The following is a 14,708-nucleotide window of genomic DNA, read 5'->3' on the forward strand; positions in this document are numbered from 1 at the left end:
TCTCCCACAATCATATCCCTCCCCATTGTCCATGTCCATGAGTCATTTATACACGTTCCTTGACTAAAGCCTTTCCTTACTTATCCCCCTTCTCTTCCTCCCCCACCTCCCTCCTAATAACTTTTATTCTGCTCTTTGCTCTACTTAGTTCATTTGTTTGCGTTGTTCCTTAGTCTCCTGTATTAGGTGATATCATATGGTATTTTTCTTTCTTTGCCTGGCTTATTTCACTAAGCATAATTCTCTCTAGTTCCATCCATGTTGTCACAAATGGTAGAAGTTCCTTCTTTCTTTCTGCTACATAGTATTCCATTGTGTAAATGTACCACAGTTTTTTGATCCACTCATCTACAGGTGGGCACTTAGGCTGTTTCCAGCACTTAGCTATTGTAAACAGTGCTGCTATGAACATAGGGGTGCATAAGTTCTTTTGAATTAGGGTTTTAGGATTTTTCGGGTATAATCCTAGCAGTGGAATCGCTGGTTCAAAAGGCAGTTCCATTTTTAATTTTTTGAGGTAATTCCATACTGTTTTCCACAGTGGCTGCACCAGTCTATATGGTCAACTAATACTTGATGAAGGGGGAGAGAACATAAAATGGAATGAGAAGAGCCTCTTCAACAAATGGTGCTGGGAGAACTGGACAGGGACGTGCAAAAAAATGAAACTAGACCACCAACTTACACCACACACGAGAATAAACTCAAAATGGATCAAAGATTTAAATGTAAGCCATGAAACCATAAAAGTCCTAGAGGAAAACATAGGCAGGAAAATTTCAGATATACCACGTAACAATATCTTCTCGGATACATCTCCTAAGGCAAAAGAAATAAAGGAAAAAATAAACCAATGATACTACATCAAACTAAAGAGTTTCTGCTCAGCAAAAGAAAACATCAGCAAGTTGAAAAGGAAACCAACCACATGGGAAAACATACTTGCCAATGATGCCTCAGACAAGGGACTGATCTCCAAAATATATAAAGAGCTTATATGACTCAACATCAAGGAAACAGACAACCCAATTAAAAAATGGGCAAAGGACCTGAACAAACACTTCTCTGAAGAGGACATACAGAAGGTACATAGACACATGAAAAAATGCTCAACATCACTAGCTATCAGAGAGATGCAAATAAAAACCACAATGAGATACCACTTAACACCTGTCAGAATGGCCACCACCAACGAATCAACAAACAAGTGCTGGCGAGGATGTGGAGAAACGGGAACCCTACTGCACTGTTGGTGGGAATGCAGTTTTGTTTGTTTTTTTGTTTGTTGTATTTATCCTCACCCAAGGACATGCTTAATGAGTTTAGAGAGAGGGCAAGGGAGACAGAGACATTGATGGGAGAGAGATACATCCATCCGTTGCCTCTTGTAATTGCCCAAACCCACAACCTAGGCATGTTGCCCTGACTGGGAATCGAACCTACAGCCTTTCAGTTTATAGGAGAATGCTTTGATCAACTGAGCCACACCAGCCAGGGCAGGATATGAAGTTTTTTGAAAGAAGATATACAAATGGTTAGTGATCCCTGAGAAGATACTCGATACTATTAGTCATTAGGGAAATCCAAATTATAACAAAGATGGGCTACCACTTTATTCCTACTATAAATTCTAAAATAAAAATAACAGACAAGAACAAACTGTTGACAAGGATGAGGAGTAATAGGAACCTTCATATATTACTAGTGAGAATATGACACAGCCAGTTTGGAAAGCAGTTTCACAAAATGTTATTCAGGGTTATCATATGACCCAACTATTCTACTCCCAGGGATATAGCCGACAGAAATGAACACATGCCCACATACAATGTGCATGCCACGTTCATAAGAGTATTTTTATAATATATATGGAATTTAATGGACCAACTGAACTAACAAACAAAATAGAGACAGACTCATAGATGGAGAGCAGGTGGCAGCTAGTAGGGGAGGGGAGGGATTTAGGAGGTGGAGGGATTGAGCAAAAAGGAAAAAGGACTCATGGTCCTGGACAACAGTGTGGTGATTGCTGGGGGGATCGGGATATAAGGGGACTAAATGGTAATGGAAAAAAATACAATAAAGTTTGCATTTTTTAAAAAATGAAAATGTACTGGGTAGAAGTGGTAAATAGGCTAAGCCTAAATGGACATTAGGAATGTATCAAAACTGTCTCCAAAAAATGACAAAGTCAGCCATTATTTCCGTGTAGGTTCTGGACAACTAAGTGTTATAAGAGCAGTTATATTACATTGGGTCCTTGTGGAGCTTCTGCCAATAGTAAGTTCTAGTAAGACTGGCATTTTTCTGGACTATGAGTTGAATGAGGTTATATAATATGAATAATAAGTCTCTTCTCTATAATTTTAAACTTCTTTTACAGAAGCTATGTGGCCCTTGTTCTGTACTTGAACAGATCCTGAACCTCTTAAAAATCTCTTCGTAACACATTATGAAAGATGAAATACCTGGGAAAATATTCTGTTTTAGTTTTTATGGATATCTTAGCTAGTAAATTTAGTCTTAGTAATTCTGGATTCTTTTAAAAATTTTACCACTGAAAATCAGAATAGATTTTTCTCCTTCAATTTCAACAACTATAAAACATGGTGGTAATGCCAGTTTCATAGATGTTCTGGGTATCAGTTGTCAAGGGCTTTGAAATACTGAGATGAAATATTTGAAAATTATATTACCACATTCTAAGAAATATCTAATTTAAGAAAATGAAAATAAAAGTCCATCAACTGATGAATGGAAAAATAAACTAATATATCCATATAGCAAAATAATATTTGGCCATAAAAAGTAATGAAGTAGTGATATATACTGTAATATGAATGAATCTTGAAAGCATCATGCTAAGTGAAAGAAGCCAGTCATAAAAGGCCATGTATTGTATGAGTCCCTTCATGTGTAGCTATGTTTTTATTAAAGCATTCAGCTCTTTTGGAAAAGAGGTGACTTAGTGTTAAATATTATACTTCATTTGTTATCTTTGGTAAGTGGAATAATGGCAAACAGAATTACCTCTTTTGAATAGCTATGAAAAGTTGAAAGTAAAGAACTTCTATTTATTTAGCTGTCACATGCATTGCTGATATGAAGGAAAACTGAAAGGATTTCTTTTAGTGCAGTGCAGTGTGAAAGTTCATAAGGTTAGAAATAATTTTCTTCCTGACTTAAACTCATAAGTAATTTTTTAAAAAGATTTAATTACAGTTGTCATTTCTGTGATTTCTACTGAGAAAACAGTAGGGAGAATACACTACTGGATGTTCTCTCTCATTCCTGAACAATTATTGTGTTCCTGAAACAATGACCCTGTCGGGTGACACTTAGTGGGAAGGCCAGAAAGCATCTGATTTTCCAAGCCTTTGAATTCATGCATAATAATTTCACCTTTTAAAAAATTAACGTTTTGACTAAATTAATCCTTTGTCTGCAAAAAGGGCTTAAGTAAGTAGTATTTGCCTGTGATGTAGTGATTGAAAATAGAAAACTCCTTTTGAGGAACTTTACTGATTAGGGAAACTTTAAATTTATTAGATTATTCCATTTTATGTGTGTGTGTGTTAAAATATTTTTTAACATAGTAAAAGAGACTAATATAAGCCATATCTAGATGCCTATTATATATGTTAATAAATTTTTATATTTTTGGCATGTTTCCTGCAGAATATTTAAATAATAACAATGATACATTTTAGATACAATTCATGTCTTCCCAATCCTATTATCTTCCTTATCAGAAGTAATTTGTACCTTGAAATTAGTGGATTTTATTCCTAAGAATTTTTTACATTATTATTATATATTTTTTTATCCAAAAGTCATATATGATGTTGTATGGCATGGTTTTGTGCTATATATGGTATCACACTGTCACTCTGCAATTTGCTTTTGCTTCAACATCCTATTTTTTATATTTATTTTTATTGATACACTTTATATGGCATTCTACATAAGAATTTGACCCAGTTCATTCTTTCATCTCTTCATAAACCTTTGTATAGTTTCTATTTTTTCAACTATTAAAAGCAATGCTATGATAAAGATTCTTAGACATGTCTCCTTGTGCCTAGTTATATAGTTAAGAGTGGAATTGCAGGGTATATGTGTATATTGAACTTTACTAGATATTGCCAAATTGTTCTTCAAAGTGTTTTTACCAATTTACATATCAGCCCTATTCTCACCTATTTTATAAACACTTTATTGAGATATAACCCATATACCATAAAGTTTACCTGTATAAAATATGTAATTCAGTGGGTTTTAGTATATCTACAGAATTCTACAACCATCACCAAAATATAATTTCAGATATTTTTTTCTTTCATCACTCCCAAAAGAAATCTTGTACCTATTGGTAGTCACTCTTCATTACTCCTCCTTCCATTTGCTCAAGCCCAGCCCTTTTTTTTTCTTTTTTACATTTAAATTATTTTTCTATTACAATTGTCCCATTTTCCCCCATTGCTCCCCCCTTCCCCGCTCATCCCCCTCCCACATTCAATCCCCACCCTGTTGCCCATGTCCATGGGTCATTCATACTAGTTCTTGACTAGACCCTTCCCCTTCTTTTCCCCTTCCTCCTTCCCCCTCTTCACTGTCAGTCTGTTCCTTGTTTACATGTCTCTGGTTCTGTTTTGCCCATTTGTTTGTTTTGTTTATTAGGTTCCTGTATTAGGTGATATCATATGATATTTGTGTTTCACCGCCTGGCTTGTTTCACTTAGGATAATACTCTCAAGTTCCATCCATGTTGTAGCAAAAGGCAGGAGTTCCTTCTTTCTGCTACATAGTATTCCATTGTGTAAATGCACCACAGTTTTTTGATCCACTCATCTACAGATGGGTACTTAGGCTGTTTCCAGCTCTTGACTATTGTAAACAGCGCTGCTATGAACATAAGGGTGCATAGGTTCTTTTAAATTGATGTTTCAGGATTCTTTGGGTATAATCCTAGCAATGGAATCACTGGATCAAAAGGCAGTTTCATTTTTAGTTTTTTGAAGAAATTCCTTACTGTTTTCCACAGTGGCTGCACCAGTCCTCATTCCCACCAACAGTGCAGTAGGGTTCCCTTTTCGCCACCTCCTTGCCAGCACCTGTTTGTTGATTTGTTGATGATGGCCATTCTGACCGGTGTGAGGTGGTATCTCATTGTGGTTTTATTTTGCAGCTCTCTGATGGCTAGTGATGTTGAGCACCTTTCATATGCCTATGGACCTTCTGTATGTCCTCTTTGGAGAAGGGTTTGTTCAGGTCCTTTGCCCATTTTTTAATTGGAGTGTCTGTCTTCTTGGTGTTGAGTCGTATAAGTTCTTTATAAATTTTGGAGATCAAACCCTTACATTTATCTATATTGCAGCATGTATCAGAATTTCATTCCTTTTTTTCCTTCTGCTGAATAATGTTACCACATTTCATTTATCCATGCATCATTTGATGGGCATTTGGGTTGTTTCCACTTTGTGGCCATTGTGAATATGATGCTATGAACATTTGTGTACAAGTTTTTGTATGAATATGTATTTCACTTCTTCTGGGTATGTTTTGGCATTGTTGGGCATGGATCATTTGATAACTCTATGTTTAACATTTTGAGGAACTGCCCTCAGGCTGCACTATTACACAATCCCACCAGCAATGTACCAGGGTTCCAATTTTTTCACATTCTTGCTCATACTTGTTATTGTCTCTCTTTTTATTATAATTATTCTAGTGGGTATGAAATGACATCTCATTGTGGTGTTGGTTTGCATTTTGTTTGCAAATTAGTAATGGATATCTTTTCATGTGTTTACGGGCATTCCTTTATCTTTGGAGGAATTTCTATTTAAATCTTTTACCCGTTTTTAAAATTGGGTTTTGGATTTTATTTTTATTATTGAGTTTTATGTGTCCTTTATACCTTTTGAATTCATATTTCTTATCAGATATATGCCTTACAAATACTTTCTCTTTTTTGTAGGTTGCCTTTTCACATTTTTGATGGTGTCTTTTGAATTATAAAAGTTTTTGCCCTGGCTGCTCTGGCTCAGTGGATTGAGCATCGGTCTGCGAGCCAAGTGTCGCTGGTTCGATTCCCAGTCAGGACACATGACTAGGTTGCACGTCAGGTCCCCAGTTGGGGGCGCAAGTGAGAGGCAACCACACAGTGATGTTTCTCTTCCTCTCTTTCTCCTTTCCCCGTTCTCTAAAAATAAAATAAACAAATAAATTGTTTTTTAAAAAAGTTTTTAATTTTGATGAAGTCCAATTCATCAAATTTTCTTTTATTGCTTGTGCTTTTGGTATTATATCTAAGAAATCATTGCTTCAGCTTAGGTCAAGAATTTTTTTTCTTATGTTTTCTTCTATGAGTTTATAATTTTAGCTCCTACATTTAGGTCTTGATCTATTTTTACTTAATTTTATGCATAGTACGAGGTAGGGACCTACTTCATGCTTTTGTGTGTCTCCCTTTGTCACGGCACAATTTGTTATAAAGGATAGTCTTTCCTCCGTTGAATTATTTTGGCACCCTGTTTTAAATCAATTAACCATAAACATAAAAAGAGTTTATTCAGCAATCTTAATTCTATTTCATTGATCTATATGTCTATCCTTATGCCAGCACCACACAGTTTTAATTCCTGTGGCTTTGTAGTAAGTTTTGAAATTGGGCATGTGAGTTGTACAGCTTTATACTTCTTTCCCAATATAGTTCTGGTTATTCAGGATCTCTTGCATTTCCACATGAATTTTAGGATTACCTTGTCAGTTTTTGTAGAAAGGAATTTTGGATTATGCTAGGAATTATGATAAATAACTAGGTCAATTTGGGCGATATTACCATCTTAAGCCTTCCAACCCATGATTACTGAGTGTCTTTCTATTGATTTAGGTCCTTTGATTTTTTTTAAACAATGTTTTGTAGTTTTTAGTGTACAAATCTGCCTTTGATATGTTACATTTATTCCTAAGTATTTTATTCTTGCCAATGCTATTGTAAATGTAATTGTTTTCTTCTTTTTATTTTCAAATTGTTCTTTATACATTGGTCGTGTATGGAAATACAACTGATTTTTATATATTGATCTCATATCCTGGCACCTTGCTGAATTCAATAACAAGCAAAATAGAGACATACTCATAGATAGAGCAGGCTGACAGGTGTAGAGGAGAGGGTTGGGGAGGGAAAAAGAAGGAAAAATACATGGACACAGAGAACGGTGCGGTGATTGCCAGAGGGAGGTGGAAGAGAGTACATGGAAGATAAACGGTGAAGGAAGGAGACATTACTTGGGGTGGTAAATATACAATACAGTGTACAGATTATGTGTTGAGGAATTGTGCATATGAAACTTGTATAATTTTGTTAACCACTGTCACCCCAGTAAATTCAATGGAAAGGAAAAGAAAAAATATAAATCTAATAGTTTTTTTATTCTTTAGGTTTTTATATACAAGATCCAGTCTAGAGTTTATCCACGGTGTTAAGTTTTTAATTTCAGTGACTATATTTTCACTTCTAATATTTTTCTACATCTACTTGTTCTTATTTTATTTCTACCTCTTTCATTTTATAATTTCCCTTCTTTTGCTGGAAATTATTTATTTATGCCTTCAAACTTCCAAAACAAACTTCTTTAAAACCTTCCTCAGACTGTTTCAATAATACTAATTTTATATGGAGTGAATCATTGTCTGACTGTTGATTTGTTGATTCTGTTGAATACCTTTGTTATGATTAGATTTCTATGAATTTGCGTTTGCAGACCTGTTTTGAATTTTTGTTTTATTTTTTCCATTACAATTTAGCACCCTTATACTCCCCACCCCCCCACAATCATCACACTGTTGTCCATGTTCACTAGTCCTTTTTCCTTTTCACTCTATCCCTCCACCCCAACCCCCCCCCCCACACACATAGCTTTCATCCTGCTGTCTATGAGTCTGTCTCTATTTTGCTTGTTAGTTCGGTTTGTTCATTAGATTCCACATATGAGTGAAATCATATGGTATTTGTGCAGACCTATTTTGAATGAGAAGTTTTGTGAATATTTTGTTCTTTTTATTCGGTTCTGCTCATTCCTCCCTGTAATGATCTTTCAGTTGTCTGAATCTGGCTCCTCAAGGCTTCTATCAAGACAGATTTATAATGACACATTGGTGTTCAGCCTGATCCGATATTACAAGTTCTACAGATTCAACCACTGAGCCATCTTTCTTGTGAAAGGGAGCCCCTCACCATCTTCCAAAGTCAAACCGTACACCTGTCTATTCCTTGTTTCTGTGAAACCTGTTTAGTCCCCCTTATCACACTGGAGCCTAATTCCTGGCTACCACTTTTTCTCTCTTGAATCTGGCAAGCAAGGTCTCAGAACTGCGCACTGTTTTGTGTGTCTCTTTCCATTCTGGCCCATGGAGGTATATATCTTATTTACAAGCATATTGAGGTATTTTGATTTTAGTTATCCATACTTATATTTTATCTGCCTTGTTTTCTGTTTTGAGCAAATTGTATGTGCCAAATTTACATCATATTGTGAAGCTACTATATGTTCAATACAGAAAGCCCAATGATATTTATCCTTTAGGTTAATTTTAAATTGTCAACAGATTGGAACTAATGGATTTGTTCTTATACATAGATTATTATTTTGTTATTATAAAACAAGTCTTATAAAATGAGAATTATACTTACATTATCAGGAAAATCTTTTTAGTAATAACAATCACTTGAATATTTACTTGCTCTGTGATAGACACTGCTGAGCATTTTACTTATATTACCTTATTCAGTCACAACAATGTTACAAGGTTGATATTGGATAACCTGAATTTTAGACAATTCAAGAACTTGTCAGTAAGCAGTAGAAATAATATTCAAATCCAGTTTTGTCTGATTTGAAAACCTGTGCTTCAAATCATTTTGTACGCTTTTATATTTTAATTGTTGAGAAGCTTACATTTGCTTATCCCTTTTAATAAATTAGTACAATTTGAATGATGTTTTGCTATAGAAAATTAAGAAACTTTCTCTGACACCATATTCAAGAATAAACTCAAAATGAATTAAAACTTTTAAGTGTAAGACTCAAAACCATAAAAATCCCAGAAGAAAACATAGGCAGTAAAATCTCTGACATTTCTCTTAGCAATATTTTTTTCTGATATATCTCCTCGGGCAAGGGAAGCAAAGGAAAAAAATAAATAAGTTGAAATACATTAAACTAGAAAGTTTTTGCACAGCAAAAGAAACCATCAGCAAAACTAAAAGACAGCCTACTGAATGGGAGAACATATTCACCAATAATATATCTGACAAGGGCTTAATATCCAAAATTTATAAAGAACTTATACAACTCAATGCCAATAAAACAATCCAATTCAAAAAAATGGGCAAAGGACCTGAATAGACACTTCTCCAAAGAGGACATGCAGATGGCCAATACACATATGAGAGTATGCTCGACATCACTAATCATCAGAGAAATGCAAATTAAAACTAAAATGATATATCACCTCACCCCTGTCAGAAAGGCTGTCATCAATAAATCAACAAAAAAGTGTTGGCGAGGATGTGGAGTTTTAAAGGGAGCCCTCATGCGCTGCTGGCAACAATGCAAATTGGTGCAGACACGATTGAAAGAGTATTGAGGTTCCTCAAAAAATTAAAAACTAACTTCCTTATGACCCAGCAAGTTCACTACTGGGTATATATTCAAAGAAACCCAAAACACTAATTCAAAAGATTTTATACACCCACCCCTATGTTCATTGCAGCATTATTTACAATAGCCAAACTATGGAAGCAACCCAAGTGATTATCAGTAGATGACTGGACTAAAATTTTTAAAAAGTGGTGGTACATGTATACAATGCAATAGTACTCGTTCATAAAAAAAGAATGAAATCTTATCTGTTGCAACAACATGGATGGAACTGGAGGGTATTGTGCTTAGTGAAGTAAGTCAGACAGAGAAAGACAAATACCATACGATTTCACTTAGTGTGGAATTTAAAGAAAATAAATGAATAAACAAAATAGGAACAGACATAGATACAGAGAACAGACTGATGATTGCCAGAGAGGAGGGGGCTGGGGGACTGGGTGAAAAATGTGAAGGGATTTAAAAAACAAATTGCTACTTATAGAATGGTCACGGGGATGTAAAGTACAGCATATAGAATACAGTCAGTAATATTGTAGGTGGGTGGTTGAAATATCAGGGGGAACACTTTGTAAACCATATTGTTGTCTAACCACCATCCTATCCACCAAAAACTAAAACAAAATAACAATATAAACTGTATTTGAAAAATAAAATTAAAAAAATTTTTTTTAAAAGAAACTTTTTCAGAAGGAAACAGGGTGAATGTTTTAAGCAAATAGCTTTTAGCTCTCTGGTTTTATTTTTAAGTTTTAAAATCTACTATTTTAAAGTATATTTTATTATTTTATTACAGTTGTCCCCACTTTCCCTCCTTTGCCCCTCTCCACCCAGTACTCATCTTCCAGCATTTCCCCCTCCCCCCACCACTTAGTTTATGTCCATGGGTCCTGCCTATAAGTTTGGCTTCTCCATTTCCTATACTATTCTTGCATCCCCCTGTCTATTTGGTACCTAACATTATGCTTCTTAATCCCTGCACCTTTTCCCCCTTTCTCCCCGCTTCACCCTCCCACCTTATAACCCTCTAAATGATCTCCACATCTATGATTCTGTTCCTGTTCTAGTTGATTGCTTAGTTTGTTTTATTTTTAGTTTTTAAATTCAGTTGTTCATAGTTGTGAACTTGTTGTTTTAAAATGTTTATAGTTTTGATCTTTTTCTTAAATAAGTTCCTTTAACATTTCATATAATAAGGGTTTGGTGATAATGAACTCCTTTAGATTTATCTTGGCTGGGAAGGACTTTATCTGCCCTTCCATTCTAAATGATAGCTTTGCTGGATAGAGTAATCTTGGTTGTATTGTAGGTGCTTGTTTTTCATCATTTTGAATACTTCTTGCCAGTGCCTTCTGCCTGCAATGTTTCTTGTGAGAAATCAGCTGACAATCTTATGGGAACTCCTTTGTAAGTAATTCTCTTCTTTTCTCTTGCTACTTTTAAAATTCTCTATCTTTAGCTTTTGGCATTTTAATTATGGCATGTCTTGGTGTGGTGGTCCTCTTTGGGTTCAACTTCTTAGGGACTCTGTGCTTCCTGAACTTGTACATCTATTTCCTTCACCAAATTAGGGAAGTTTTCTTTCATTATTTTTTCAAATAAATTTTCAGTTTCTTGCTCTTCCTCTTCCCCTTCTGGCACCCTTATGATTTGTATGTTGGCACGTTTGGAGGTGTCCTAGAGCCTTCTTTACTACCCTCATTTTTATTTCCTCCTTATGTTCTAAATCATTTATTTGAATCTTGGTGTCATCCTCTCCATTGTTGGTTTCCTGTAGAGTTTTCTTTATTTCACTTAATGTAACCTTCGTTTCTTCCTTGGTTTCTTTTACTTTTTAAAAATTTTATTGCCATACTCAATGAGTTCTTTGAGCATCCTGATCACAAGTGTTTTGAATTCTGCATCTGATAGGTTGGTTATCTCCATTTCTTTTCGTTCTTTTTCTGAGGTTTTGTTCTGTTCTTTCATTTGGGCCATATTTCTTTGTCTCCTCAATTAGCCACCTTATGTTTGTTTCTGTGTATTAGGTAGAGTTGCTTTAACTCCCTCTAAAAGGCATCTGTAAATTGTGGGGTGGACCTTTGGTAATCGCCAGGGTGGGGCAACCCACGTCACCACTTTGTGGCTCTGTATGTAGCAAGGGCTCAGAGAGGGTACTATGCACTGCCTGGCTTCTGGGGGGTTGCCTAGTACTTGCCCTGTTTGGAGTGACTTTCCCACTACCTGTATGTGACTGACACCCTTCAAACTGTTGTCCTCATGTTGAATCCCAGAGTGGGTGGGTTTGTGTATAAGACCTTGTATGCCCTTTAAGCAGAACCCCCTGAAAATCCAGCAGTCTCCTCTGCCACCCCAACCACTACTGGTTTTTACAGCTAGAAGTTATGGGGATTTATCTTCAGGTGTTGGAACCTTGAGCTATGTGGTCTGGCCTGGGTCTGGGGTCACTCACTCCCAAGGTATCCCTACTGATCTTCACCCACTACATGTGAATGTGGGACTGCCCATGCCTGTTCCCCCACTGCCTCTTGGTGCCACACTGCAGCTCCTCACCTCTCTGCTGGTCTCCACGTCTCCGCCCCTCCCACCCATCTGGATAAATGTGGCTCCTTTAAATCCTTGGTTGTCAGATTTTCATATGGTTTGATTTTCTGACCGTTCTGCTTGTTATTTGCTTTGAGATTTAGTAGTAATTTTGTGTGTGTGTGTGGTTGCATGAGAAGGCAAAATGTGTCTACCTATGCCTCCATCTTGACCAGAAGTTAGCTATTTATTATTTAACATAGTATAGGATTTCAGAATATGTTTGAGGGATATTCCATAGTTAGTGGGATTTTTCCTGATTATCATTTCTGTTATTATTGAAACTTTTTGAGGTGATGGTGAGAGACTTTATTACCATCTGTTCATTTTCTTTACTTTTATAAGATCACTCACATAGAGGGCCACATGTGATTATGTGGCTTTTGGAGCTTTACTTTTTTATATAGGGTTAATTCTTATAAGTCTACATTCTACGGAAAGTATTGAGAAATAAGAGATAAAACTAATTACAGAAAGAGAATTGGCATTAATGAATTCAACGGTGTCTTTGGAAGTTTTTGGTAAGATTTCTATAGTAGGAATCTGTAGATTAAGAATTAAACCTAAATCTCATATCCTGCCAGCACTTATTAACTGAAATATGCAGGTATTTCTAGTACGATGCATGGAACAAACTGATAGATCTCAGAGAGGAAGGGGATGGGAGGGACTTAAAGAGATTAGCCAAAGAACAGATATGCATATATGCATACCATGGACACAGACAAAATGTGGTGAAGGCCAGGGGTGAGGGGGCTGGGTGCAGTGTAGCAAAACAGGAGTGGGCATGGGAGACATCTGTAATAGCGTCACCGATAAAAAAAAAATTTTTTTTAAGAAGCTTTAAAAGTTCTCACCCAAATAGTGGATAGTTGAACTTAAGGATAAAGAATAATAATGGCAGGGCATGATTAGTATTGTAAAGGATTTTAATGTGTAAGAAATCAAGAATTAAGGAAACAGGTATAACCAAGTAGCTAAGGACATGTGTGTATGCCAGTGCTCTGCTAGTCTGATTATAGAGTGGAGTATTGGAGGAATATAATTTCAGTTAGATGTTCAGTGATGAAATAAGTAAGGATGAATAGAATAAGTCTTAATGGATTGAAACTATCTGCTGAAATGGATCTCCACCATGCCTTCCATCTAATTGCAGGAGATGGTTTATTGGAAATCTCAAGTTTGAACTACCCAGACTCTGTATCCCTTCCCTCTAGGGCCAGCTCAGCCCATCATCCTGTCAAAGCAGATTCAACAGAACAGCATGCAGTTTGCTGTAAAGAGGTACTTGGGTTGAAGCATTTTAATGTCTATAAAGAGTGGACAAAACCTTCATTTTTAAAGACTCCCATGGAACATTTCAAATGGTGGGGATTTGTCTTGGTGTCCTTTGCCAAAATGAATAGATTTGGGCTGCAGAGTTGAAAGAAAGCTAAACATTTATGTTTACTTATCATCCAATAATATTTTACTATATGTGTCTAATTTTAGCCAGTATGCCCTCAATCTAACAGCACATTAAGTAAATATGAATTAAATAAGAAACGGTACTAATTTTAGACCTGTATCAGTTAAACATTGGAGGAATACAGAGTTACAACAATATTATTTTACAAATTAAAAATTAAGTGCAGTCATCTAGAGAACAGATCAAACTGATCTAACTTAGCCATTTCCCCCCCCTATTTATCAGTCTGGGGTTGAACTGCTTTTCTGATTCCAAATAGCTCTTCCAACCAAGAGGCTTCTGATGAGGAAATGGCACAGAGGGACTGGAGTATAATAAAATACCAAGTATGTTATTTTGAATTCTTCTCATGCTCTGAGAACAGGAATATCTTAAGCTTTGATAGAATGGTACAGTTTTATATTTTCCATTTGACTACTTTAAAAGGTTCATTATCTTTTAATTAAACGACAGGGGGAAGAGCAGAGATTAAAAGATGTAGTACTATAAAGGGGATGGCTTTTAGCTACTAGTACATGAGTGAAGACACCATAATAAAGCAAGATGGAGTGCAGCAACAAGTTTTGTGCCTTGAAGCCTCCTCTTGTCTGACTGTGGCAGTAATTTGGAGTTAATTTGTGCAGCTCTTCAATAAAAGACTTTGTGTTTTATATTCTTTGATTCTTCCTAGCATCTTTTCCCAGCTATTCTCTTATCTTCCCTTTTATGAGGTCCAGGGCACCTTATACCACTAGATTTGATAATGAGGTGTACCAGTTTAGGTGAGAAGCTTGGACCAGGCTTAGTACATGATATTTCCTATTCATCACCTTCTTTTTACTTTCCACAACATGACTTAGCTCAGGTAGCACCTTCCTTTAACCTCCCGCCTTCTGCTCTTAGTGACAAGTGGTGGTTCACTTTCTTCTGCAGTCATTTTTAGTTTTAGGATGGGGTAAATGTTTTGGTTTCTACATTTGGGACTGTTACTGCCTGGTAATTGTATTATT

This window comes from Furipterus horrens, unplaced genomic scaffold, assembly GCF_987537825.1.
Source record: "Furipterus horrens unplaced genomic scaffold, mFurHor1.1.pri manual_scaffold_13, whole genome shotgun sequence".
Classification (NCBI taxonomy): Eukaryota; Metazoa; Chordata; class Mammalia; order Chiroptera; family Furipteridae; genus Furipterus; species Furipterus horrens.